The following is a 25,685-nucleotide window of genomic DNA, read 5'->3' as shown; positions in this document are numbered from 1 at the left end:
AGCATCTGACGAGACCCAACATCCATTTATGATAAAAGCACTCAGAAAAATAGGTATAGAAGGAAAGTACCTCAACATAATAAGGGCCATATATTACAAACACACAGCCAATATCATCTCAATGATGAAAAACTAGAAGCCATCCATCTGAGAACAGGGACACCACAAGAGTGCCCACTCTCACTACTCTTATTCAACACAGTACTGAAAGTTCTAGCCAGAGAAGTTGGGCAAGAAAAAGAAATAACAGGCATCCAAGTTGGAAAGGAGGAAGTAAAACTATCACTATTTGCAGATGACATGATTTTAGATATAGAAAACCCTAAAGAATCCACCAAAAAACTATTAGAAATAGCAAATACAGTAAAGTCGCAGGGTACAAAATCAACATTCAAAAATCAGTTGCATTTGTATACACCAATTATAAACTAGCAGAAAGAGAACTCAAGAATACAATTCAATTTATCATTGGCCCAAAGGGGATAAAATATCTAGGAATAAATTTAACCAAGGAGGTAAAGGGCCTATATCCTGAAAACTGTAAGACATTTTGAAAGAAATTGAAGAAGACATAAAGAAATGAAAAGATATTCTGTGTTCATGGATTGGAAGATAAGCATAGTTAAAAAGTCCGTATTACCTAAAGCAATATACACATTCAACACAATCCCAATCAGAATCCCAATGATGTTCTTCACAGAAATATAACAAAGAATTCTAAAATTTATATGGAACAACAAAAAAAGACCCTGAATAGCAAAGAAATCCAGAGTAAAAAGAGCAAAGTTAGAGGTATCACACTCCCTGACTTCAAAATATGCTACAAAGCTATAGTAATAAAAATAGCATGGTACTGGCACAAAAACAGACAGACAGATCAATGGAACAGAACTGAGAGGCCAGAAATAAACCCATCCATCTATGGACAGTAATCTTTGACAAAGGAGCCAAGAACATACAATACAGAAAGGAAAATCTCTTCAATAAATGGTGTTGGGAAAACTGGACAGCTATGTGCAAAAGAATGAAAGTAAACCATTATCTTACGCTATGCAGAAAAATTAACTCAAAATGAATTAAAGACTTGAATGTAAGATGTGAAGCCATAAAAATCCTAGAGGAAAACATAGGCAGTATGCCCTTTTACACTGGTCTTAGCAGTATCTTTTTGACTACCATGTTTTCTCAGGAAGGGAAACAGAAGGAAAAGTAAGCAAATGGGAGTACAATAGGCTAAAAAGCTTCTGTATAGCAAAGGAAATCATCAACCAAATGAAAAGACAACTCTCCAACTGGGAGAAAATATTTGCAATCACATATCCGACAAGGGGTTAATTTTCAAAATACATAAAAAACTCATAGAACTCAACAATAAAAAAAATGAATAATGTGATCAAAAAATGGGCAGAGAATATGAAAAGACATTTTTCCAAATAAGATAAAAAGATGGCCAACAGGTACATGAAAAGATTTTCAAGAATAAATTAAAAATAGAAATACCATATGACCCAGCTATTGTACTACTGGGTGTTTATCCAAAGAATATGAAATCACTAATTCAAAAAGATATATGCACCCCTATGTTCATGGAAATATAATTCACAATAGCTCAGACTTGGAAACAATCCAAGTGCCCATCAATAGACAAATGTTTAAAGAAGATGTAGTATATAGATACAATGGAATACTACTCAGCCATAAAAAAGACAAAATCATGCCATTTGCTACAACATGGGTGGACGTTGAGGATATTATCCTAAGTCAAATAAGTCAGACAAAGACAAATACTGTATAACTTCACTTTTATGTGGAAGATAGACAAACAAACACATAGACAAGAAGAATAAATTGGTGGTTACTGAAGGGGAAGGGAGTATGGAGAGAACAAAAGGGGTAAAGGGGCACAAGCATACGGTGATAGATAAAAACTAGATTATTGGTGTGTGAACATGAGGCAGTCTGTACAGAAGCGGAAAACCAATAATGTACAATTGAAATTTACACAATGTTATAAGCCAATATGTCCTCAATAAAATAAATTTTTTAAATCTCTATCTTCCTATAATTTATATTCTGGTAGTGGGAGGCAGATTACACATAAGTAAGTAAACTGTATAATAATGTCTTTTGGCAATACTGGAGAAAATAAATTACAGATGTGCAATGAATTGTTAAAATCAGGAAGTGTTACAATTTTATATAGGATGGTCAAAGAAAGCCCTGCCGAGGAGGCACCACTTGAACAAAGGCCTAAAGGCAGGGAGGAGCCGAGCAGAGCTGTGTGGGTCTCTGGGTAAGAGTGTTCCCACAGAGGGGACAGTATGCTGAAGCCCTGAGTGGGAGCAGACCCCATGTTCAAAGTACAGCAAGGAAGCCAGGGTTGTGGGAGGTGAGCGAACAAGGGCAGAGTCATAACAGGCTGGAGAAATAACGTCCATTAGAACTTCTGGGCCATTGTAAGGATTCTGGCTTTCACTTAGAGTGAGAAGGAGAGCCACAAGAGGGATTTTAGCAGAAGAGTATCACAATCTGACTTGCATTTTAAAATAATTTATCTGTTTTCTGTGTGTATAAATGACTGACCAGAGGGAGTGGTGGGAGGCTATTGCAAGTGGTTCAGGAGAGATGATGATGGCGAGGACCAGGGCTGAAGTGGTGAAGGCGATAAGATGACTGGCATATATTTGAAAACTAAGCTGCAAGCACATATTTTTACAACATCTTAGATTAGCAATATTAAGGATCTTCTTAATCTAAGGAAGCACAGTTTCCTGGAAAATCTTTATTGCCTAATTAAGGAGGGAAAAATACTGTCAAGTAGTCTCCTGAGCCTTCTGTCACTTCACCATCCTCAGCCCTACTGGAATGTCAGAACTCAGCAACTCTTCCAGATGACTAGGTGGACCATAAACAATGATCTCTCCTTCCACATTTATTTAGGAATGTTGTACTTGGCACAATGGATTTCCAGTAGTTAAAGGCTCATTTCCTTCGGTCAACATACTATCTGGCAGTTAACAAAGATGTTCCTAATGAATCTTAAGATACAGAGCAAGCCACTTGGGTAGGAGCAACATGCAGCTCTGGAAATCCAATGGAGGTATTGAATTTACACTCAATGTGGAAAGCTAGGCACCTCCCAACCACCCCACTGGTTAAAAGAAAGGGTAGAAATTAAAAAGCAATCGTAAGGAATTATGACACTTACATAATTCCCTAGAAGTCAGAACCACAGAGCTTCCACACAAGTCAACCCTGCTTGATAGCAGTAAAACTTGGCACTTAACACCAAAGAATAAGTCTTTCTGTACCTTCAATGATACAGTTACATAATCGCTGTCTCACCCTCCCATGTAAAGTCTGAAGTTTCAATAATGTTGCATAGCATTTATATATTAATACCCTTTAACCCTGTCCCAATTTTAAATTCCACGAAAGGAAGTACTATATCCTGAGATGCCTCCACTCAACAGGTATTCTATAAACATTTTTTGACCTGATAAAAACTTTACACAACTTCTCCATTTTCCCAGAAGAAGATATTTTAAGGTCAAATGTGATAGCACACATTTGAGAATATTCTGAAACAGCAAAATATCATTTACAGAATCACATCAGGAATACAAGAATCTTCATTTTGAAACAATGTCCACTGCTAGAAAATGTTGGAGCCAGTGTAAAGAGCAGCAACAGTCCATCCACACTGAGAAAGTCTGGCACAAATGATGCAAAGATAACAAAAACATCGACTGTGTATCAAGTAGTGCGCTAATCGTATCATACGCATTAACCCATTTAACATCACAGTTCATTTCTAACAATATTAACTAGCATTTATGAATCTTTACTACTTTCAAACATGTTTTTAAGTGTTTAACAAGTATAAAGTCTTTTAGCAATTTTACAAATGAAAACCCAGGTTTAGAGGTTAAGTAATCTGAGCATAATAAGCAAAGATTTCTACCCTGGCACAAGCTTACATTCTTAGCCACAGCAAAATAAACCTACCTCGTGTCTGAATTATACGTGTGTTGGTGTGTATGTATATGGATTTGTACACACCTTTCCATCACTTCATGAAAATAGTTTTCCCACAATTTGTTTGCACAGCCAGAATACATGAATTGTTGTGTTCTCTAACATCACATTCTTCTGTTTGGTACTCATGGATATGCAAAGGGAAAGGTCCAGGTTTTGGTGCAAGGTTATTTTGCTTATTATGGGGCCACAAGAAGCATCCAAATATAGCATGGGATTTCTAGAATGCTATGAAGAATTACTTTAGGCAAATGAGTGACTAGAGCTCCCCATCCCTCAATGGCACACTCACGTACAGCAGTTTGAAAACTCTCAGCTTCAAGTGATTGTTTTAAATATATTTTCCATTAATTATAAATAATGGTTTATCAATGACATATTTATAACAAGACATTTATATGTATATGTCATACAGTATAATTATGATAATATAATTATTTGTGTTGTTTCTCTTTTCCTTTCTGTTAAATAAAATTCTTAGTCATGGGTCAATTCCTATATGTATGGGATTTTAAGCAAAGACATGAGATAAACTTACAGATGAGACATAAAGGGCATGTTGCATTATTTCAGAGTAAGTATATACATATATAGTTACATTAATAAAGCTATAAGTTCAGAGGAGAGAACAATTGTTATTGAAAAAAATACTTTTTGACTATGTAGATTGATAAAATTCCATAGAAGATTGAATGCCCACAGTTCAAGTTATTCAATGTTTCTGGTTTGGTGGCTAAATTAGGAGCATTTTAAATATAGTCCTGTTGGAGTTCCCACCACTACTCACAAAATATGACCCCGCTATTGCTATATATTAAATTTCTATCTGTCCAAAAATTCCAAAATATTATACTTTTGACTCATTTCTAACAATGCATTCTTGAGAAAGTGAGTATTTTGGAACACAAAAACAACCTCAACTTACATAAACAAATGTGTGTGACTTCCTTGGGAAAGGTTTGTTGTTTAATTTGTTTTTGAAGGAAGTAATTGATTTTTCGTGGCAGATCTGATAAAAATAACGAGACCTTGATTGTCTAATCTGGAGGTCATGTCCTCCTCAGGAATCGTCAGTGCACAGTTCAGATTTAAGTGAATGAAGTGCTCCTGGGACTCTCTTTGGATAGATGACTACAACGTGCTATTGCTCCTCTGCCATGAAATTACTGACATAAACAGACTGTAAGTGAAAAAAAAATTGTATATACATATATAGAGATACACATATGTTTCTTATTTATTTTGTGTGACATATCAATATGGGAAGAATGAACCAGATAGCAAGATAGTCATTAAGAATACTTTTTTCTTATCATTAGTTCTGTGCACTTTATCATAATCAGCTCCTGAATAGATGAAATTTTGGAAGCCTTGATCAATAGTATTTTTTGGACTATGTACAATGTTTGAAGATAGAATTTGAAGGCAAATTAATGCAAATAAGATAGTAAGGTTATTTTTCAACATATAAAATGAAAAACAATTAATGTAAAAGTTTTATGCAGTGTAATGAGAACTTATTCTTCTATCTTCATTAGAGGAAGTATAGAAGGACTTTTGTTCTGCAGCATGTTTCAGCAGTGTGTGGACTAGGACATAGTGGGAAATTCATTTAATTAAAATCTTCTATACAATTTATATTCTAAATTAAATGGTTCATATTACCAGTATCATTAATTTGAATTAATGTAATTTTGGGGCTGATGAATTGAAGAGATATTAAAGGCATAGTAAATATGGATTTCAGTAAAACTTTATGAAGTAAATATCCTCAATACCCATAATTTCCTTATCGAACTTACAAAGAAACATTGAAAAATACACTTAAATAATATTGGCCGATGACAATTCAGAGGGAGGACTTTAGCGTTGGACTCATAAACTATATCATTATGTTGAGGACATACAGGGCATGGTGATAAAAATTTAAGATGCCATGAAGATTCTTTAAAAAGGAGAATTAATATAATAACTGATAATTGTGATTTTGAAAGATCTTGACATGATGCAAAAATGGGCAAAATAAAAATATGAAATTTAATGGAGCTAAATGTGAAACAAATTTATGTTAACAAGTCAACTGTTTTTCAAAAATTAACTTGAAATGGATCAAAGATCTAAATGTCAAAGTTAAAACCATAAAACTCTTAGGAGAAAACAAAGGGGAAAATCTTCATGACATTGGATTAGGCAATAATTTCTTGGACACGACAACAAAAGCAAAATCAACAAAAGTAAAAATAGATATATTGCATTCCATCAAAATTAAAGACTTCAATGCATCAAAGGACACAATCAATAGAGTAAAAAGGCAACTTATGTAATGAGAGAAAATATTTACAAATCATATATCTGATACAGGATTAATGTCTGGAATATGAAAAAAATTCCTACAACTCAACAACTAAAAATAAATAATCTAATTAAAAAACAGGCAAAATATTTCAATAAACTTTTCTCCAAAGAAGATATACAAATGATCAATAGGCATATGAAAAGATACTTAATATCATTAATTAATAGGGAAATGAAAATCAAAACCACAATGAGATATCACCTTATACCCATTAAGATGGCTACTATCAAGAAAGAGAAAGAGAGAGAGAGAAAGAAAGAAAAGGAGTGAGAGAGAGAGAGAAGGAAGAAAGAAGGAAGGGAGGGAGAGGGCAGGGGAGGGAGGGAAGGAGGGGAGAAAGAAGGAGGAAAAGAAAATTACAAATGTTGGCAAGGACGTAGAGAAACTGGAACCTCTGTGGTAGTGGGAATGTAAAATGGTGCAGCCACTGTAGAAAACAGTATGGTGGTTTCTCAAAAGCTTACAAATTGCGTTACTCTATGACCTAGCAATTCCACTGCTGGGTATATATCCAAAAGAATTAACAGCAGGGTCTCAAAGAGATATTCGTACACCCCTGTTCATAGCAGCATCATTCACAATAGCCAGAGATAGAGGCAACCCACGAGTCCATCAGTGGATGAATGAATAAGCAAAATATGGTATATACATACAATGGAATATCATTCAGCCTTAAAAAGTCTTCAAAAGCTTAAAAAGGAAGGAAATTCTGATACATGCTATAACATGGATGAACCTTGTGGTCATTATGTTCAGTGAAACAAGTCACAAAAAAAACTAAATACTGTATGATTCTGCTTACATGAGATCCTTAAAGTAGTCAGATTTGTAGGGATACAAAGTATGTTTCACCAGGAGCTGGAGCGCGAGGGGAATGAAGAGTCGTTGTTTAACATGTATGGAATTTCAGCTTTGCAAGATAAAAATTATGGAAATTGGTTGCACAACAGTGTGAATGTACTTAACACCACTGAACTATGCACTTAAAAATGATTAAGATGGTAAATTTTATGCCATATGTATTTTACCGAATTTCTTTTTAAAAGTCGATTGTGAAATTACCTGACTAAGGGGCTATTATATCAGAGCATTATTATGTTTTAAAACAAGAAAGAAGTTTTCACTTGGACCGAAGGTGGCCACAAATTGTATTTAATCAAGAGCACATTTGTAATGTGGGTACAGAAAAGTTAGAGTAAACATGTTGCAGTTCTTAATGTAATGTATCAAGTCTGGTTCAGAGGAAGGAAGTTTTATTCTATTTTGTGCTGGTGACTTCACACCCTGAGCATCCATTTCTGAGCACTGTATTTAAAGAGGCACATTGTCAAATCAAAGGCGTTTAAAGGAGATCAATTGCAATGGTGAGAAATCTGGAAACTATCTCATACTGTAGACAATAGAGTCTACACTATGTGTCTACAGAGTTTGGGCTGTGTTACAGGAAATAATTGAATTTAAAACCGAGCTCTGTCACTGACTAACCAAGTGACCTTGAGTAAGCTCTTTAAGTCTGTGACTGTTACCTGCATTCTCTCCTATAAAATTATGATCCTGATAAATACTAAGTACTCTGCGGTATCCAAAGGAAAAACACATAATGTAATTCGCAAAGTGCTTAATATTAGCTATATTAATATGATTTTTATACTATACTGCCAAACGGCCTCTTCAAGAACAAAGTCTTGGTGAAACATAAGAAATAAAGTATTTTTAGGGTTGTCTCTATGGAAGAGGTTTATTCATTTTTGGACTAGAAGGCATAACTAGAAAGTTTTAGTAGAAAGCTACAGAAAAGAAAGTAGACATCTTATAGTGAAGAAGTTTCCCACAGAATGAAAGGTCTGAAAATAAAATAAGCTGCCCTAAAATCAGTACGCTCCCTGGCGTTGCTCTGCTTCAAGCAGCAGCTAGAAGGCTATATGGCAGGTATGTGCTCAAATGCGTGTCTACTCTGATCAGAGTGTTGTGCTGGACAGTATTTCCATCTAATATTCCATGATTCTGTAACTTAAGTACTTTTCAGTTCAGTGTTACTCACAAATCAATGGCTTAATTCTGAAAGATTAGCCCTAGTAGAAGTCTGGGTTCTAGTTCACACATAGCATAAGAAAGGGAGGAAAAGACAAAATCATCCAATAAGGTGATTGGGCCACATCCTGAGAACCTACCTTTTTGCGTGTTTGCAACAAGGAGTGGATGCTGAGTGCGATGCCGATGCTGACTGAGAGAGTGACTTTGGTGAAAATGACAGTTGTTTTATTTTGTCCTTTTGAATTTTTGCTAATGCTTGAACACACAATGAGCTGATCTCTAGGCAGAGTGAGATAAAAGCTGGGTAGAAAAAGAATCTCAGGATGCAAGGGCAGTGTCTTCAGAGAGTTACTGAGGAGCAAGGGAAGAAGATTGACAAGCGTAGAGGAAGAAGAAGCATCTTTAAACTATTCCACAAAACATGTCAAAAACACTTTCCTGGTTGGAGGAGAAACAAAAGAAGTGGTTGAAAAGGTGGAATCTAACAGGAAAAGAACTGCCGTGGTCAAAGTCGTCAAAGTCAGCTAAAACTAAAGCAGAGTGTGGACTTAATGGCGACTTGAGCTGCACTAAAAAAAGTGCAGAATCCAGGTCATGGGACAGAATTAACCACTGTATTCCGTATAGGACGGACCACATATGGGTATTATTTTCATTTCGGACATGCTATTTTTAGACAGGCACTGACCTAGATTTGGTTTAGAAGAGAAGATGCAAAACAGGACACTGTTTGGAATCACTTCACAAAACAAATGGTTAAAGGAACTAAAGAAGATGTAGCTTCGGAGAGAGAATATGGGTCCCTTAAGATATTTGAAGGACTCTCCTGTAAAAAGACCGTTTCTATTACTTCAGAAGGCTGAAGAGAGTCAGCAAAGCGTGCTGCTCCACAGTGGGATAAACCATCTCACGAAGCAGTCAGATTTCTCGCTGCTAGAGGGATCCAGGGAGACACTGGATGATGGAAACCTAGTTAGATGACATCCATCGAAATTCTCATTTTCTATTTTAAAGTAATATCTTGTTTCATGCAAGGGAAGTGGAAGACTAATTCTAGACAGTGGCTCCCAATTGTTTTGTAGTGGCTCCAAATCTTTCTTGAAACTTTAAGATATTTTTAGGGTGAAAGGAAGGGATTATCAATGATAAATCCATGGATTTCAGAAGAATGGTGAGAGGAGAGTAAAGACTGAGGGAGTAGACGGTTTTGATTAATGCAACAAGTTTTTAAAAATATCTGTTTAAAAGAGTTGACACTCATCTGAGTTTGTGTTGCCCCTTCTCTGTCCACACACTGGTGCTCAGGGTTATGCCAACAAAACTCTGGAGGGGATCATTCATTAATGGCTGCTGTATCACCGGCAGGAATCCTTCCACCGTGGCTTGTTAAGCCTTGCCAAACTGGTCATCATTAATTTTATTTTATGTAAATTTTTTATTGAAGCACAACATGCAAACAAAAGTGTGCACAAGTCATAAGTGAATAGTTTGACAAATTTACACGAGTTGAATACACTATGTGACTATCGTTAAGATTAAGAAACAGATCATTATGAGCTCTCTGAAACACCCTTCTCACTCCCAGTCACAGTGGGGAGGGCAGGGAGAAGCGCTGCCCACATTACAACAGAGGGTCTGTGCGAGCTCCTGGCTCCCCTGCGTGCTCCCTGTGCAGCCGCAGATGCTGCGCAGTTTGTCGCACTGCACGGGGGCCTGTTGGGCAGAGGTCTCTTCATTGTTCAAATGTCAGCATTTTAAGCCAATTCACAGACTCTGAGATGTTACTTATCTTGATTATTAAAGAATGTCATAGAAGTGGTTTTTACTGCTATTTATTTTATTTCAGGGAAATAATCTATGCCCCTCAACCTATGCTGTAAATATTATTTAAATATTTCAATTAATGTTACCTGTAATGTTTTTCTCACTTAGCTCAGGTTTGGAAGTTGCCTAAGTCCGCGTACACATAGAACAACAACAACAAAAATGTGTCATCAGTCTTTATGACAGAACTATTCATCCTGTACTATAATTCAGTTACTCAGGAGTACAAAGACAGAAACTAGCAGATGTGACTGGAGTGGCACAGAGAAGGTCTTATGCTCTGAAGCTCATCTCCACAGGGCGTCTGGAACCTCTCAGAAATCATGGAGAACCTGAAGAATAGGGATGAATGCTTAGGATAATTCCAGACTGGGAATTAAGAAGATCAGAGTAGCCTCTGGAACAATGAATCACTGTCTGAACAATAGGAAATCAGGGTAGAGAGAAAATCCCAAGCTCATAATTGCTCTTCCAGACACATTAAAAAGACATTTTAAGAGCAATATATGGGAGCAAAGTCATACCTAATACAATGAGATAAAAGAAGAGAATATTACTAACTCTGGGTTACACCATTATTCCACTGGATGAAGTAACTTACTTTATTAAGAGTGTGGATATGACATCATTTCCATTTAGGTCATCAATTATTTATTTGCTATTGTATGCAAGGCTCTGAAACTGATGCACCGCTAAGCAAGATAGATCTTCTTCTATTAATTAAAAAAGGCAAGAAAGAAGAGGAAGACAGAAGAAACTACTTTATTAATTGGAAATCACTACATTTCAGAAACTGTGCTAGGTTCTTTGTACATATTCTATCACTTAATTATCATAAACATGAGAAGGAGGTCTTTTTCTTCCATTAGACATACAAATAAAGCAAAGTTTCATGAGTTTAAGCGGCATGCTGTAAATCACACAAAACTTAGAACCCAGTTCTGTCTGGCTTCTAAGGACTCTTCACTACACCACGCCATACCTATAATAAGTGGCTTAAAAGCCATGACAATGAGTGCTACAAAGGTACAGCATAGCAAATAGCTCAAGATTATAAATGATGGTAAAATAGAGAAAGGTTTTCTTAAAAAGGGGCTCTTCCACAAGGCCCTTGGAAGATAGGTAAGATCAGACAAGAGAATAGAAGGAAACTTTCTTAGGGGTACAAGAGGAATATAGATGAGAAATTAGAAGAAGCCTTAAGAACTGATTTTTTAAAATCCCAACCACATCTTGGCTATTGTGAATGGATAGAGAAGATGTGGTGTGTGTGTATATATATATATATATATATATGTATGTATATGTATATACAATGGAATACTACTCAGCCATAAAAAAAGAAAAAATCATGCCATTTACGACAACGTGGATGGACATTGAAGCTATCGTGCTAAGTGAAATAAGTCAGACAGAGAAAGACAAATACCGTATGATTTCACTCATGAGGAAGATGAGCAAACACATGGATAGGGAGAAGACATTAGTGGATACTGGAGGGGACAGGAGTGGAGGGAGGGCAAAGGAGTAGAGGGGCACATACGTATGGTGACAGATAAGAGCTAGACTATTAGTTGTGAACACAAGGCATCTACACAGAAACTGAAATGTAATAACGTACACCTGAAATTTACACAATGTTACAAGCCAATATGACTGCAATAAAAAAAAAGAAAAAATTCCCAATCAAATAAAAGATCAATTCAGTGAAACTTGTAATGACAACTGGCTCCCTCTCCTTCATTCTCCCCCCTCCTCTGCTTCCATACCTCGAAAAGCAAGAATCTGACAGCCCCTTCTTGGGTTTAAAGTTTTCCGGGACTGCAGTGGCCTCAGCGCAAAGTGGGAACGTCCTAAACAGCTCCTGAGCCCGCAGGACCTGACCCTCTTTCCTTTTCACTCCGCACTGCAGCTGTAGGGGCATCTCTTATCTCCTTAAAACCACCGCGCTCTTTTTGGCCTCAGGTTCTAGGGCACACTGTCTCCTGCCAGAGATGCTCTTTTCCTTCCTTTCTGTGCCCGTGTTCAAAACCTGTGTTTCTCAGACTCTAAACTTTTTGAAAGCAGAGATCACATATTTGCCTTATCTGCTGCATTTACCAGATCCAGCCGACTCTAATTTTAATTTTTCACCCAAAATATGCAATCCTGCATTATGAAAGACCCTTTGGAAAGCACCATTTATGGGGCCTGAAACCCTTGGCACTACTGGGGAAGAGTGTTTCCTTGCCTCAGGAAGAGACGGAATTAAAGGACTGTTAACTCTTGTTCCCAAGTAAGGCATGGCAAGATTTCTGGATTTCTGGCCCCTTCCAAAAGATAAAAGGGAAGAGACTATGTAATAGACAGAAAGCCTTTGCTTCAAGCCCCTTTGTTGAGGAATTATGATTGTTTGAATAGAGAGAAACCAGAACCAGACGAGGTAAGAACGTAGTAACTAAAGATCACCAAAAAACATGTTAATTTCTGCCAAGAAGATAGGGAAAAAAAGGCTCAAGAACACTCCCCAGAAACAGTTGCTCAGTTGGACTCACAAAGGTTTGCTGATGTAAGGGGCAGCTCCACTGTCTTCTCTGCCTTGACCAGGCAGGGAAACCAGCGCTGGGAGTCAGACCAGTCCTACAATTAGGACAATTAAAGCGCATCACATTAAGCAGGTAACAGACGTGAAGGTGGCAATAATGATTACACTGGCACCATTTAAAATCAGAAATAAAAAGACTATAAACCCTTTGGCCATGTCTGCCCTTAAAGGTTGCATAATTTTTTGACAAACTGTCATAGAAAAGAAACAAAGTAGCTGCATCCAAAGAGGAGAAACAGCCCTAATTCAGGGAAGCCAAGGATTACTGTGTGCTTAGCCCGTAGCAATCCTTTCATAAATATTTGTTAAATTAATAAATAGGTGAATCAACGGAGATGATGTCAGCCTAATTGGGAATTTAAAAAATGGCTTACACATAGTAATTTGATAAATCCATAAATAAATTGAATCTTTCAGGAATAAACCCTATATAAATACACTTTTGTCATGAAAGTATTGGGCAGTTTCATTGTGCTTTCAATAGTCATGTTAAATCTTTACAACCAGACAAATTCTTAATTCGTGGATGAGCCATACCACTGCTCAGTATTATGGTTTCAATTTACTTTTATTTTATAGTCCAAGAAGAATTGAGCTTTGCTTGGATAATTTGCTTTCTGAACTATGTCTTTTGTTTTTGTCGGAAGTGGGAGAGATGTGAAGGAAAAATGATTGATTATAGAAAGCTCAGGATATTCTAAAAGCAAGTGAGGGAGAGAGGTCTCATTTACCACCACTTCTTTGAACTCCACATCTACGTAGGAGAAGAGAGAGACAGGATATGAAATTCTCATGATTTACTTTATAGGAAGAGACCATTTGTTTACTTATTTATTTTTGCTGGTTTTGAGACGCCTCAAATCTCACTACCAAAAAATAATTCGGGAAGAATAACTAAGATGGTTTGTTACCCCATGACATAAACAGAGAGATACTATTATGTTTAATGGCATTGGGTTACATCCATAGGAGATCAGAGACTCTTCCTTTATTAAAATTAGAAGTGACAAAAGCAACTGACATTGATTGTATGCTCATTATATGCCAGCACTATTCTAAAAGCTTTATTTAGATTAATTCATTTAATCCTCAACTGACTCTGAGAGGTAGGTACTTGTGTTACCAACTTCTTTTCATGGATAAAGAACCAAAGACACAGGAAATTTAAATAAGTGGCTTGAGGCTACCCAAGGTAGTGGCAGAGTTAGGACCTAGTCATAGATCTGTCCTACTATAAATGTTAATAACTCCATTGTACACCATGAAAATTCCTCTTTCAGGAATAAATATGGATCTGAAGTTCATTAATCACCTCTGATATTTTCTTCACCAGCCTGTTTAGAAAATAAACTTGGACTACCTTTGAAATAAAGAACAAGGGCAAATGTGCTTTCTAGAGCATGTGGAAGGAGATGGGAGCAGGGCAATAACCAACTCATTTTCTAAGTTCTAAGAATCATTTCTAAACTGAGAAAGAGTCCATTTGATACTTTAGCAAGTCATCTGAGATGATTTGAATCCTATGAAATCATTGTTGTTATAGGTCAAAACTGGTCAGCTGTTGATAACTTCACACAGTTCAGCCTATTAACTTTCAGCTTCTCTCAATGGTGCTTCAGCCCAGAGTGGTTACAGTAAACAATGCAAATTAAAAATCTTATTTATAAACCCAGAATTGTTTAGGGCTCAGCAACGGGAGGAAAAACAGACAACATAGCCACATATTCCAGGAACTTAGAATAAAGTCATACATGAAACCATTAGGGTCAAAGCAACACATAAATATTACATCCCCGTGGAGTGATGTAGTTGGAGGAAGCCACAGAAATTTGGATATGTGCTTGGATGTGAGCTTTGAGAAAAGGGTTTGGCAGAAAAGGACTGTGAAGCTGTTTGAGGGAGAAGGAGCTGCATGAAGAAGCGGAGACAACTGCGGACCATGAAGAAGTGTGGAGAGTGTGGGGTCCAGAAAGCAGGAAGGGCTAACTGGACCTCAGGTTCAGAGGGTCCACAAGGAGGTTTGGCGAGACAGGCAAGAGAAGAGCTGAAAGTGGGGGCAGAGACCCGGCCTTGATTTCCACATGGATTTGTGGGTAAACTTCATATTCTACATATTCCAGGAGGATTAAACTGGTAATAGGCACAGTGTAAGAGACCAGGGCGGAGCAATTGATGAGAAGTCTAACTAAATGGTCCAGGGCCACGTGCGAGGGCCAGGGTTAGGGTGGTAAAAATGAGAACAATATTTTGAACTCAACACGTTGCATTAGAGACACAGTTTGAAGGAAGAAGTAATAGGATTTGATTTCTGATTTGACTTATTTATGGAGTAGAAAAATGACACTAAGATATTGAGCCTATGTGATTAAGAAAAATTATTCTAATAAATATATAAAGTAATAATAGCTTATTATTTACTGCTGACTGTCTCGAGCACTGAGTACTAAGGAATTTAGGAAGGTACTCAATCCTTAAAACGATATTGCAAGACAAGTATTAATGTTTCGATTTTATAAGCAGAAAAATAGAGACTCAGAAAGGTAAAATAATTTTCCCGAAGTTGCACAGTACTAATTATTTATGCCTTCTGGGAAGAAGCCTCTGCTCTTTCATCTATTTTCTTCTCAGTGGAATTTGAAGTGAGGGCTGGACCTTCAAGAGACTGCACCTTAAATACAACGTAGACTCGAAGACTCGAGCGAGAATGCGGAGTGAAGGCTGGCTCACTGGATCTGGAACCACCAGGGCTGGCTGAGCCTTGGAAGCAAGTGATCACTTCAGGCTTCAGGAATATGGGAGGAAGAACAAGAGACAAAACTAAAACTAAACTAAAGCTAAAAACCCTAACAGTTACTTAAATGAGGATGGAAAGTGCCGACGAGAGCTCCAGAAAGCTAAGAGAAACAGAGTGCTGGAGAAGACAGTGTCACGTGTCTCAGTTATTTGGTCAACAAGATTGAAAATTTATAAACCCCTGATAAACAGCAGCTTCTGTGACTGTGACAGTGAACAAACCTAGACACGGCCTCTGCTTTCACAGGACTAGGAGGGGGAGAAGGTTGACGTTCCCTCAATAACAACACCTACAGTTCCAAATTTTTAAAAGGATGCCAGCTACTATGACAGGTTACAGCAAGGGCCTCAGCTGGGATGGGGGCTTCAGATCTCAGGGGCCACCCGCTTTTTCTAATCAAACACTTCTGGAGCATGGGCTGTCCAGTTCTGGGCTTTTCAGAATCTCAGTTGTTCCAGGTTTATGGTCATGGAGACAGCTTCTCTCTGACCCTGACTCCAAAATGGTTTCTGCGCTGGTATCTCATTGACCTTCCTCACCGCTTCATTTGATGATAAACAAAACCTATCATCAAAAACTTCTATTATTTTTTAAATTTAAAAATTGCTAATATGATTTTTGCTAATTAGAGTGTCACTTTAGGATTAACTTACAATGTCAGTAGAGAATCTTGGCCTACCATGGCTGACATAATGTACCTCAAGGGGGTATTAAAAATAAAGAAAACCAGGGGTGAATTTCAGAAAACATTGAGAGAAATCGATTTCCCAACATTCCTTGACTCTTGCACTCTGATTCTTTTTCTCTTATCTGTAGTTTTAAAATGGAGTAGAACAGTAGCAAACTGCGTCTTTGTCCCACGAAAACATAAAATCCTGTGGCCCTCTCCACCTCTGCAGTCAGATAACAAGAAGAGCAAGATGGTAACAGTGCTCAGAAGAGCGCTGCGCCCTGTGTCAGTGTGCCAAACAGTTTCCCCACTGTTACTTGTACTGTCATAAACACCACATTTTAAGTCACATTTGCAACAAACAAATGGATTTGGGGGAGTAGATATCTATGTGGTTGATACATTCTGCATCCTTTGTTAAGAAGTGTCTTGGTGTCCTAGCAACACTGTAGGGAAATCCATCAAGGGTATGAATTTAGCCAGCCATGTAGGCGGCATACCTGTAGAGTGTTCTGTTTTTATGAAAAGCTTTCACTAAAAATTATATATATTATGCAAAATGCTACAGTAATGTAAGGTTAAGGTAGAAATTGTTCAACTCCCCCACAAGCAATTCAGGGTTCCAACAGTACCCAGTAGCCAAGGGCCTACAGGATACAGAAAAAAATAAAAGACATTGTGTGGGATGCCAGATAGGTTAACCATTCATGATTAGGGAGAATTTCCTCCTCAAAAACAGATTTCAGGGCATCCTGATTCAAGCTCTTCTTTTGTAAAAACTTTCTCCCAACTTTGGTGGCTGAGGGAAATAAAGCATTTTCTCTTATAAATAAACAAACACGTGAATGAGTAAGTTAGAATTACACAAATAGAGGAACAAGGGTGCAGAGCCTTGCACTTTGTAGCTAGTGGCTGCAGCCACAAGCCAGATGCCAACCGGTGCAGGCGCACTCTCAATTGCCTCCCCTTCACAGAGCGTTTGAGGACCAGTTGCATGCAGATTCTTGGGCTGCAACTGCACAAGTCAGAGTCCCCGAGAAGCGGCTCCCAGGATCCACGTGCGGCCAGTCTGCCCAGGTTATTCTTGAGAACTATGGCTACATTTTATAGAAAGTACGCTTAACGGTGTCAGCCCATTCCTTCACTCAAGGCCATTATTTTCCGCTGGAGGATGAGAAAATGTGCTCTTACAAAGGACCTATAAGGTCTTTCCTCTGCCCAATTTGAGACAAAACAACAATCCTTTTAAACAACAAAACAAGTTTCTTCTCAATTTACATACATGTGCAGTTTTACTCATCTTCCTATATTTTTCCACTAATTTCATTGAACATTTATTGTCTACTGTGTATTCATGACAAAATTACAAACTGGGAATCTTTTAGAGCTGTATATATATATATATTCTTGGCTTCTCTGTTTTAGTTACTGTGTGGGGTGCTGGAGATGTGGTAAGTAGGCTAGACTGCTTCTGTCTGTGTGGAACTTGCTGTCTACTGGGAAAGACAAACAAGCAATATACATTAAAGATAGATGCTATCAAAGATCACTTGTTTAAAATTTTAAACACATTTTATGTTCTGAAAGACTTCTGATTCTGGCTTTTAATTACACTCTTTAAATAAAAATTAATTGTTTGGTATTATCCATATTTATTTTCAAAAGCCACCAGAGACATGCAACAGAAGGGTTAAAGATCCAGCAAAGAGTGGTTACGTTGTTTTAACGATATTGGAAAAATATGAAGCACCTTGGGACAGAGGAGGAAATCTGTGTCTTTCCCTCCATGTCAGAGCTTCTCCATACCCCACACTTAATTTTTTCCCTGGATCAAGGATGGGGAATGGAGGTGTCAAAAAATGACCTTGTCAGGGTACTACGGATCTCTCTCTTTTATATTTACTTAAATTAGGACTAGCTTCCTGACAAAAGTACCTGCTACACTAACTAAAGAATGTAAAATTTGATTAGATTTTGAAAAAAAAAAAGGATCCTAAGCTCCTCCATTTTGGATGGGGAAAGGAGAAAAGAGGATCTGGTGAAGGAAACTATTGAAGAAGCCTGGTGCAAACTCAGATACTGTCTAGAACTGTAGGACAATTTTCCTTCAAAATTCTCCATCAGGATTTCCAGGTGGTAGGGTTTCCAGAGTTAGATGGTGTACTTGACATTTGCTGTTTCTGCTGCCCAGATCTGAGTGCCCTTTCTTGGGTCACTTTTCATGCCACTAGAGAGGCCAGATGGGAGGAGATGTTTCCTCTGCCTACTCTTTGGCAGGCAGTGCTTGGGCGTGTGAGTCCCAAGGCAGAGACACAAAGGTGCAAGGCCAGATGGAGGTTCTCTGAAGCAGTTGTGCTAGAGTGAAAACTCTGACGGCAGGTAGACCGATGGGTGGTTAATGGTGCAGTGACGCAAGTAGAGCAGCCTGCTAAGCAGAGTCCCTGTGAAAGGATGTTACAGATGCTTTGACTCCTTTGGATACTACTCAAGCTTCCTTCTCCATCCTTCTCATTACTTTTGTGATGTGACACTTTCTAACAAATTCTTCTGCTTAAGATAATCTAAGTCACTTTCTGTTTTTATGTACTCAAGAACTTTGACTAGTACGAGTAGAAAGCTGGGTCACGAATCAGGGAGGAGAAAGGCTATAACAGGTATATTAGAAACAAGCCTCAGCTCTAGAAGAAAAGATTGGGAGGGGTGAGATTCCTCGCTCAGATCCAGGAACTGTGAGTGGACCGGCATCACTCTGTGGAGAGAAAGTTAGATAGGAAAGCTACAGCTGACACTTTAATAGATACTTAGGTTAAACTCATCCAGGAGGCAACACCTCAACTACAGGTGAGCTATTTTCAGAAGCTGCTTGCTCTAGATCTAGGAGGACTTCTAATACTCTCACTCATCCATTCATTCTTTTACTCAATGTTATTACTGAAGACCTGATACAGCCAGCACAATTTGCTGGGCATATAGATAGAGAGGTGGTAAACAAGATAGAGATGCTGCCTGCCCTCCTAAAAATTACAGATGAGCAAGACAGATATTAAAGAAATAATTATAAAGACAGTTGATCCTCGTTATTCACATCCTATATTCAGGAATTCACCTACCTGCTAAAATTTATTTGTAACCTCTAAATGAATACCTACTGTGCTTTTGCGGTCATAGGTGGAGGTGCTCAGAGCTGTGAAAAATTGGAGTCACCAGATGCACGAGCTCAACTGAGGTTGAACAAAGAGACACTCTGCCTTCTTATTTGAGCTCTCTCTTGGACGGAGATGACCCAATGATGGACATGAAAAGGGACAGTGGGGTGCAAGGCACTCTGGCTCCAGGGCCAGTAGGCCGATTTGAATTCCAACCTGGCACCTGTTAGTGGGCTGTCCTCAGACAAGTCACTTAACGCTTATGAACCTCGTTTTCTCTCTTGTAAATTAAAGAAAATAGAATCTAGCAGGATGAGTTGTTTTTAGCATTTAAGATTATAACCTATGTGAGATATATAGATATAGAAATAGATATAAATGTATAGATATATAGAGATATAGAGATATATTTCTCCAGGAGCAATGTTTCAGTATTTGATAATTCAGTATTTGGGGCATACTACAGAAAATAATGAGAATTGATTGTAATAAATTTTACTAAACTGACAGTTGCCAGATGTTATCATGGAAGTACATAGAAAAACAACTTAATCAGGGAATCAAGGAAAGTTACAATGAAGAAGTCACATTCAGCTAATATCTGAAACATGAGCAAAATTAATGCAGCAAAGTTGCGGAAAAGAAATGCTCTAGACAGAAGTGCAGAGAGGATGTGATGGTGTGGCTGGACCAGGGCACACTGTGAAGAAAGGAGAGAGGGAGGAAATGAGGCGTGCAGGGAACAGGAAGTGAGCTTATTCACTTTATCTGGGCCACTTTAAGAAATCTGGAATTTATCCTAAGGACAATGGGAAACTATTGATGGATTTTACGTGGAGCGACAGCTTGGCCAGCTTTTCCAGACTCTTATTATCCTTGTTTGCCAACATCAATTTAAGCATATAAGACAGGCAAGAATCAGGAGGGTCGAGACTCCTTGTGAATTTAATGCCAAAATTGGTATCAAAAGCACATCTCAGATAGATCTGTGTAGTTTCTTACTCATGTTATGAGTCTCTTCCCTGAAGGAAATGACAAGAATTACTGACTGAATAACCCTATAATCAAGTAAGTAAGTTCTCCCTAATTGAAGAGATTATCTTAAAAATAAAAGAACAATTAAATTATTAAGAACTTATTATTTCAAGTGATTTTAAGGGTTATTTTTAAGCTACAGAGAGAAGTTGTCTTTCTCATGTTCAGCATATAACGAGATTATGTTAAAAAAAAAACCTTCCAAGTGTTTCCCCTAAACCATTCATCTTTGCCTTATATTAACTATTCTTGCTTCTTCCTTACAATTTGGAAGTCTAGTAAACATTTTCCGTAATTTAGATAAATTTTATTGAACTACAATATATCCAGTAAAATTCACCCACCTTAAGTGGACACTTTGATGAAATCCTCAACAATCAAAATTGGCAACATTTCATCATCCCAAAAAAGCCTCTGCGTGGACCTTTCTGGTGCATTCTCTCTCTCTACCTCAGGCCCAAACTACCACTGATCTTTCCACCCCATTGTGCTTGCTTTGTTTAGAATTTCACGTAAATGGAATCATGCAATATGTGACCTGTTGTCCTTGTCTAATTTCTGTTCTCACAGGTCATTGAGGGTTTGTACATTAATTTTCAATATTTTTTCTCAATGTGCTTTTTCGGAATAGTCTTCACTGATATGTCTTCAAGTTCTCTGATCTTTTTTCCTTCAATTTCAAATATTCTCTTTAATACAATTTATCTTTCATTTCAGATACTGTATTTTTTTTTTTAAAGATTTTATGTTTTCCTTTTTCTCCCCAAAGCCCCCCGGTACATAGTTGTGTATTCTTCGTTGTGGGTTCCTCTAGTTGTGGCATGTGGGACGCTGCCTCAGCGTGGTCTGACGAGCAGTGCCATGTCCGTGCCCAGGATTCGAACCGACGAAACACTGGGCCGCCTGCAGCGGAGCGCGCGAACTTAACCACTCAGCCACGGGGCCAGCCCCACAGATACTGTATTTTTAATCGCTAAAAATCCTTTTGCATTTTTATATCTTGTAATTCTGTATGTATTATCTTCACATTTTCTTTTACCTCCTTGAATGTTTTTATATGCTTATACCAGTTCTTTTAAGATCTTTGTATGCCAATTCTGTCATTTCTGTTTCTATTCTATTGATATTTTTTTCTTATGATTATGTGTCAAATTTTTCTGCTTCTTTGCACGGCTGGTAGCTTTTGCTTGGGTTCCAGACATTGTAAATTTCACATTGTTGAGTACTAGATTTTGTCAGGGGCCTTTTCCCCCTTTAAACAGTATTGGATTTTGTGCTGGTAAGTGTTAAATTTTCTGAGAATCAGTTAGATCATTTTGAGACTTACTTTATAAGATTTGTTCCAATGAGCCCAAAAACACTTTTTCTTCTGGGAATAATTTAACTTCATTACTAAAGGATGACCTTTTTGAGGACTGTATCTAATGCCCTGTGTATTGCTGGTGGGAACACAAACTACTTCCAGTATAAACTCAGAAGATTGTTCTATGTACGTCTTTCTGGTGTCCTTTGCTTCAGACCCTGGAGAGTTTTACGCCGAAGATACACAGATAATTGTAAATGTTCAATGGGACGCCTGTGCAGATGCTGGGAACTCCCTCTGTAGGCAACTTCCCCTCTATGATACTCTGCCCTACAAATTCTATCCACCTTGATTTCCCTGAACTCTGACCTCTGTCTCTTTGATTTGGTGAGACCACTAGTCTCTATGTCAAACCCCGCTGCTTACTCCTGGGTCTGGACACTGCCTCCAGGAAGTAAGCTCTTGCAATCGTAAGAGTCATCTAGCTTGTTTCTTCCATCTTCTGCATCGAATCTGGACTGCCTGTTATCCAATGTCTGAAAGCTCATGTTTCACAAATTTTGTTCATTATTCTACTTGTCTAAAGCAAGAAGGCAGTTCTCCTGGTAATTAATCCTTCTCGAGTAAGAGCAAAAATGGGAAATACGCAATTAACTAGCTTTTATATTTACCTTTATTGAGTCTCTCTGTTTTTTTGTATAGACTTAAATTACTGACTGTTGTCACTAGTTTTCTGCCTGAAGCATTTTCTTTAATATTTCTAAAGGCAGGTGTGCTAGCAGCAAATTCTCTCAGTTTTTGTTTATCTGAGAATGGCTATTTTGCCTTCATTTTTGGAAGAGAGTTTTGCTGAATAAAAGATGCTTGGTTGACGGTTTTACTCTCAGCTCTTTGACCATGTCCACCTGCTGCTGTCTGGCCATTGTTGTTTCTGAGGAGAAGTCAGCATTAATCTTATTGGATTAGTCATTTTTCTCTCACCGTTTTCAAGATTTTTCTCTTTATTTTTGGCTCTCAACATTTTTACTATGATGTTTCAGATTATGGATCCCTTTGAGTTTATTCTATTTGGAAATCATTGAGTTTCTTGGATGTATAGATTAATGTTTATCATCAATTTTGGTGAGTTTTCACCAACAGTTCTTCAATTTTTTCCCCCTCTCTTTCCACTCCTTCTGACTCCAACTACACAATGTTGGTGTACTAAATGGTTTCCCACATGTCTCTGAGTTTGCGTTCATTTTCCTTCATCCTCTTTGTTTTTCAGATTGTATAGTCTCTATTGATGTGTCTTCAAGGTGACTGAATCTTCCTCTGTCAGTTCAAATCTATTGTTGAAGCTCTCTACTAGTTATTTGTACTTTTCAACTCCATAAATTCTGTTTGGTTCTTTTTTATAACTTCCATCTCTTCATCAATATTTTCTATTTGATGACACATCATCATCTCTTTCTTTAATTCTTTAAGCATGGTTTCTTTTGGTTCTTTGGACATAATTATGATAGCTGCTTTAAAGTCTTTGTCTACTAAGATGACTACCCAGGCACCTTAAAAAGTATTTTCTATTGCTTTATTTTTTTTTTTCTTATATGTAGGTTAGTTATACTCTCCTAGGGTGGTTTTGCATGTCTCATAATATTTTTTGTTGGAAACTGTACATTTTAAAAAATGTATTATGGTAAGTATAGGTACTGATTCCTCCCAACCTAGGCATTACTACTGTTTGCTTGATGGTTTGTTTGTTTCTTTAGTGACTCGGCTCAACTTATTCTGAGAAGTCTACTTTGCCTGCAGTATGCAGTTTCTGATGTCCTTGCTCTGACTTTTTTCCCCTTATTTTAATCTTTTAGTCTGGCTACCTACAGATCACCCCGGGTCAGCTTAAGCCACTTCTTGATCAAAAGTTGTGCTTAAGCCTTCTTAATCAGTCATATTGTAACCTTTTCCCCTTGGATATATGTGTGGCTCAGAGGCTGCTGTCAGAGTTCAGGGATTTTGTGGGTTGTGCCCTATGTTTAGCCAAGGACTAGAAGACTGGAAGTTCCCTCTCCAGTCCTGTCTGGGAGGGTGTATATACATAGGCTTCCAGACTGCCAGGGATGAAAGTAATTTTATTTTTGAATCTGGCTTCCTAGGAGTTGGCCCTGCATTAGAGTAGCTAATTGTTGAGTTAGTGTTTAGTCAGAGGTTCTTTTTAAGCCTCTTGTTCAGCAATGCTTCTGCCCTGTGTTAGAGGGTCTGTGTGCAGCTTTGGGAATGCTTTCAAGTCTGCCCGACATCCTGCTCTGATTGCTCCTGAGTCGGGGAAGCCAAGTGCATATGCATGGCCTTCCTAAGCCCCAGATGAGACTGTGATCACAGGAGGACTCTTTTTAGCTGCCTCTTTCGCTGGTTCTTCTATTAAGTTTCTGGCTGTTCTGCCATTTTGCTTGTATCATGGAGTTCTCAGCTTCCACTTAATTGCTCTCTGCCAAGAGCTCCACTGTTTTCAACAATGTCCGTAGGCAAGGAGTTCTCCATTCTCTGTTCTATCTATAGTCAGTCTCCTTCAGCAGAACTGAAGAATTGTTTTGTCCTTATGGCCTGCCTTTCTCACTGGGAAAAGCACCTATGCACCACTGCACCAAACCTGTGGGCTCGGACCCACTTTTCTCACAGTAACACCCTCAGTCTATGAGTAGATGCTGGGGGAGTGGCAGCCCTTGGTCTTCTCAGCTTGTCCTTCCAGTAGTGGAATCTCTACTTTATGAGTAAGGTGGGGCAGGGGCTATCTGAGTGTCAGTGTTCGTGGGCTGCCAAACCTGAGGCAGGTCATTCACTCTAAGAGTGGGAGCTAGGAGGGGGAAGGGAGACCCAACTCTCTCAGCTGTGCCTACCTAGAATAAAAGTTCTGTAAAGTGGGGCTGAGGGGGAGGGGGACGAGACACCCTGGCAGTCTGCTCTTTCTCTGGTGAAACTGTAGTCTAGACCAGGAGCCAGAGGAGAGGGCGCTCCTGTCTTCTTGGCTGTACATGCCCAACATAGAACGTCCACAACACGAGGCTTTGGGGATAAGAGGGTGGGTAAGGGAGCAGGTCATGACTCAAATGCCACAGACTCTCACTGTTTTTCCCAAGATTGAGTAGATTTTCTTGAATGAAATGTTCTCTACTTGTTGTATGTCCTTAGGACAATTTATAGAGACTTTAAATAATTTTTTAAAATAATTTTTAACAATTGTTTTCCTGTAGAAAGTCCCACCAAGCTCCTTACTCTGCTATTCCAGAAACTCTGTTTACATATACTTGTTTCTCTTTCAGAATTTGATTACTTCTCACCTGAAAAATTCTAAGCTTATCACATTTAATTTTCTTGTCTTCCAGGGCCTCAATCTTGCTAAGTCTTCAGTTGCAAGACAAAACAAGACTAAACTAAATTAATAACTTTCTTTTTTCCTTGCAATTCCTCCATGTCACTGCTGCTACAGAAGCTTGAGATAATCTTGCCTTCCTTATTTTCTCTCTATCTCCCCTTTACTTTCATCATTTCCACAATACTCTGTAATTTTAGATGTAGCTATTTCCCCTTTCCCGTAAAAAAATGCACCAGGTCTGCTCATCATCAATCATGTTTTTTAGGCAAAACTAATTTCTTCCTCTGCAATAAAAAAATATGTGTCTTTGTTTTAATTAATTCTAGTATGTTTATCTGTGCCATCTGTTTTGTTTTCTTTTTTTGAGGAAGATTAGCCCTGAGCTAACATCTGCCACCAATCCTCCTCTTTTTTTTTTTTTTTTTTTTGCTGAGGAAGACTGGCCCTGGCAGAACATCCATGCCCATCTTCCCCTACTTTATACGTAGAACACCTACCATAGCACTGCTTGACAAGGAGTGTGTAGGTCTGCACCCAGAATCTGAACCA

The sequence above is a fragment of the Equus przewalskii genome, chromosome 3 (genome assembly GCF_037783145.1).
Source record: "Equus przewalskii isolate Varuska chromosome 3, EquPr2, whole genome shotgun sequence".
NCBI classification, from domain to species: domain Eukaryota; kingdom Metazoa; phylum Chordata; class Mammalia; order Perissodactyla; family Equidae; genus Equus; species Equus przewalskii.
Note: the sequence above shows the minus strand (reverse complement) of the source record.